Source organism: Lolium perenne, chromosome 5, assembly GCF_019359855.2.
Source record: "Lolium perenne isolate Kyuss_39 chromosome 5, Kyuss_2.0, whole genome shotgun sequence".
NCBI lineage: Eukaryota > Viridiplantae > Streptophyta > Magnoliopsida > Poales > Poaceae > Lolium > Lolium perenne.
This window is the reverse complement of record NC_067248.2, coordinates 32,437,508-32,441,607: the sequence shown is the minus strand read 5'-3', so window position 1 is coordinate 32,441,607 and position 4,100 is coordinate 32,437,508. Positions and strand designations below refer to the sequence as shown.

The 4,100-nt window shown below is 41.2% G+C and overlaps 1 long non-coding RNA gene across 1 annotated transcript; it reads left to right on the top strand.

Annotated features, from left to right (window-relative positions):
• The first annotated feature begins 456 nt into the window (after positions 1-456).
• On the top strand, positions 457-2,697 carry LOC127298609 (uncharacterized). Its single transcript, XR_007849949.2, has 4 exons — positions 457-982; positions 1,070-1,224; positions 2,110-2,183; positions 2,353-2,697. It is a non-coding gene; the product is annotated as an uncharacterized lncRNA (long non-coding RNA).
• The last annotated feature ends 1,403 nt before the right edge of the window (positions 2,698-4,100 follow it).

Here is a 4,100-nt window from a genome sequence, read left to right as displayed (position 1 = left end):
TTGGACTCCCTTCAACTAAACCCTAGACTCAGGGAGTAATTCAAATCCCTCCCAATTGACCTATTATTTGAAGAACAAGATATATTTCATCATACCCATCTCGATCCTCTATTATTTTCCATCACTACCTTGACCTCATGAATTGAAGATTTATGTCACCTTCATACTCCTTTTTATCTATATGTATCTACCCCTATCTTTTATCATCATCAAAGTCACTCTTTGACATTTTCTCCTCAACATCATGCACATATCTATTCACATGGATGTTGTGCATCTCTCTCACATTTCTCACTTGCTCATGACAAGAAAGGAGCCGGCCATGACTTGAAATTCGTCCAGCCCCTCCTCCTCATTTCCTTCTCTTGCAAGCCTTGCCTCCCAACTACCCCAACAAATAAATGGGCAGCCACCCACTTTGGCCAATCAAATAAGGGGCTGCCATCACTCCCTCCCTCTATAAAAACCCCTCCTTGGCCGGCCACCTCCCCCTTTGCTCTCATTTTTGCTCTCTCCACTCACACCCACTCCCTCCCCTCCTTCTCCCACGAGCTGCTGCCCCTCCTTGCTTGCATGGCCGGCCATGGCCATGGAAACCTCTCCAAGATGCAACTCCCTCCTCCCTCAAGCTTTCCCTCACCATGAGAGCCTCCCTCTCCATCTTCTCCCCAACCTTAGATGGTTTAATCTCCTCTTCTTCTTCCTCCATTGCTAAGATTGGATCTTGATGCAGGTGCATGTTGGTCCAAGCATGGAGAAGCATGAGCAATCCTGAGATCTGAAGTTCTTGAGCAAAGTTCGTCCAAATCCCTGCAGTAATTTCTGTAATCTTGCTGTTTCAGATTCTGGTACGAAGTTGTAAAATCCACCAAATCTCGTGCGCTGATCCAAATCGAGTGATTCAAAGTTCCGCAGATAGATACGGAAAAGATCTACAACTTGGCGTTGGTCTCATCCTCAAATTCGTTACGGATTGTCCGTGGTAAATAAAGTTCTGTAGACATGCAGATTCACTGTTTGTTAGATTTGTTCCGATTTACAAAACCTTTTTGAACAAACTCAACAGTAGGTGAAAGCCCTCTTCAATACCTTCATTTTGGCGGTGGTTTCACTTCGATTGACCTCTTGAAACTGAAATGGTTCACAGATCAAGATCTGATCAGATCTGACTTTGTCGAATTAAACCAGGAGCTTGGGAATGAATTTTTGAATGAAACCAATTGGGTAAGAACCAGCTTTTCAATGCCTTTCAGATGCAGCTGACCTCATATTTTTATGAGTTATGTAAGATTTTGGGTGAATTAAACTTGTTATGTGTGTTCTGCAGACATGGCTGTTAGCTTTTAAATCACCAAAAATCCATTTTTGAACCTAATTGAGTGATTCCAATTCTGTAAGATTACTGAATGTTTTCTTAATCTTCTCAAACAAGTTTGACACCTTTATCTGTTCTGTAACTCCAGAGAGAAAGCAAATGGTACAAACATGCAGTAACTTTGTCAATCCATTTGTGAGAGTTTCAGAAACAATTTGAACCCAAATCAAATTGTGTATGCATCTCTGTTTAATTATCTTTCAAATGCCAGTGGTCTCATATTTTTACGATTTTTCTACGATTTATGGCTTACAGATCTTGTTTTCTGTACAGTCAGATTCAAAGAAATTCCTAAATTTGTAGGATTCATATTTTTGGGTGATTCCAATTGGGTTAGTCTTGTATTAGTACTGGCCATCTAGGAAAAATATTATTAGTCTCTGTTCATACATTTCTGTTGCTGTTAGTAATGTATATGTGTGACATGCTTTGTTGAAGCAAAACTTTTCGGTTTATTTAAAACCCTTGACCAATTCTTTTTAGTAGAAATGGGCAACCTTTGTCTTATGCTTGCAAAACAAAACCTCTGCAAGTTAACATCAGCTCTTTTGTTTTGCTTAAGTCTTCAAATGGTAGGGCATATCATTTGCTTCCTATTCTTGTGTAGTGTTGTGTAAGCTTTACAAAATAGAGAGAATGATTTCCCGTTTTTCCAAAAATGTTTCAAAAAAATAATATGAATGTTTGTAATGCCCAACTAATGCACTTTTCCTCTTTATGATGTTATCTGCCAGGGGATACTTAGTTGTGCCATGGTGATACCGAGAGAGGCAATTGCTAAGTTATGATACTCTCATACCTTTACTAGGTAAATAAAATGGGTTCTCTTTTAGTTGCTTTGTAGTATCTATAAGTTCTTTGTATGTTAGCCCGTAGTAAGGTGGTTAGCTATTGCTTGTTGATTGTTGAATGTTGCATGCTTGTTATGATTGGTGCAATGTGATTGATTATGTTCCTTTTATATTTTCCGACGATAGATGCGAACGATTCCGGAGAAGAAGAAGAAGTGGTTCGGACAAGGATTTTATTTATATTGACGGGATTCTTATATTGATGAAGTTGAAGAAGTCCAGGGACAAATAAGCCAAGTCAAGCCATCTTTTGATCTCTGATATGATGTCTCTTTGGATGTCATCTTGTGCTATCAATAGCATCTTGGTTCTATGTGTGATGATCTCCATATTGTTGTCATCTATGCTTGGATGCAAGCATGGTACCTCTAGTAGTTTTATCTTGTCAAGGTCTTGGTAATTGGTTGGGTGTATGGTATCATGGCCATTGCTATCCAACTTGCTTTCTATATTTAGCTTGAATATGTTCCACCTCGGGACAAGATTCATACTACACCCCTTCTAGTGTAGATGTATCAATACCATGTTTTTGGTGTATTCTCAAATTGTGATGAGTATGCCTGTTTTCCCTTAATGGTGTTGGTGTTGGTCAATTCTCATCCCTATCTATCTATTGATTGGGTTAGATAGCACCACAAATCTGAAAGTATATTTCCTATTGTGTTGTCATAATACATGCTTAGCTCAAGCAAGTATGATCCACTCCAATACCTCTTTTTCATACCCTCAATGGCGTGATGATCCTCATCTCGGCCATAGTGTTGTATTAGTTCAACTCATGAAACTTTAGATTGGGAACCCTTCAAGGTTTACCTTGTTGTAAATGTTTATGAAAACCTTGGGTGAGGCAATCTTACCCAAGCGTATGGTTTATGAAAGGAAAGGATCTTGACAAAGATGGTTGGAAAGAGGAAGGTGTGTGTGACTTGGGTTTTTGAGAAAAACGACACATGGTTCTTTGTATTCGCCGGAACAACTAAACAGCGCAACCATAGCTACTCCAACGTGGGCACGGGGCTTAACTTGACGTTTGTTCTTCTTAGCATGAGGCACCGCACAACTATACAAGGGTACGGTTACCCCGAGTGCAGGTTGTCATGGTTGGGACAATAGTATAACGGGAGGCCTTCGGGGCTGACCCGTCCGGAAGACACTATGGGTCTCCTGGCTTGGCGGTGGAGCCACGCTCTAGAGGAGGTGAGCTGCCACGGTGCCGGGGAGGTACATACTCCATAGGGTAGGACCTCGTGTTAAGTCGAATGGGCGAAAGGTTATGTCCGGGTATCCGTCGTGGCATATGTCGTTATGCGGGGATGATGCCCACACGATAGGTATCCGGATAGTTGTGGTGAAAGTGTGCAAACTCTGCAGAGTCAAAACTATTCGAATAGCCGCGTCCGCGGTCATGGACGGTTGGGATGGCCATTACAGAGCTGTGTCGAGTTTTGGTTTTGAAAATGATTTCCAAAGGAAATGTGTGTTGGAAGTACCGGAAGGGTACGGGAAAGATGGTGTGCCGACCATGTGGAGATGGTCGAGGAAAATGAAACAAAAGAGGGTGACCCTTCCTAGTGTTTCATGTAGAGGAACTCTGCTTTAACAAAGATATAGAGATGTCATAGGACTTTCTTAGTGTCCCCTTCAACTGTGATGTGGGATGCTATATCCACAAGAGAAACTGATTCTCTTTCACATGCTATATCCACAAGAGAAACTGATTCTCTTTCACATGCTATATCCACCAGAGAAACTATTCTTCCTCTCTTGTCTTCTTTAGTTAGAATTGTTATCACCTTCTTGATGGTTTGCGAGTACAATTCAAATGTACTCACGGCTTTGTCCCTGGCTATTTACTTGGCCAGACCTGGAGGACT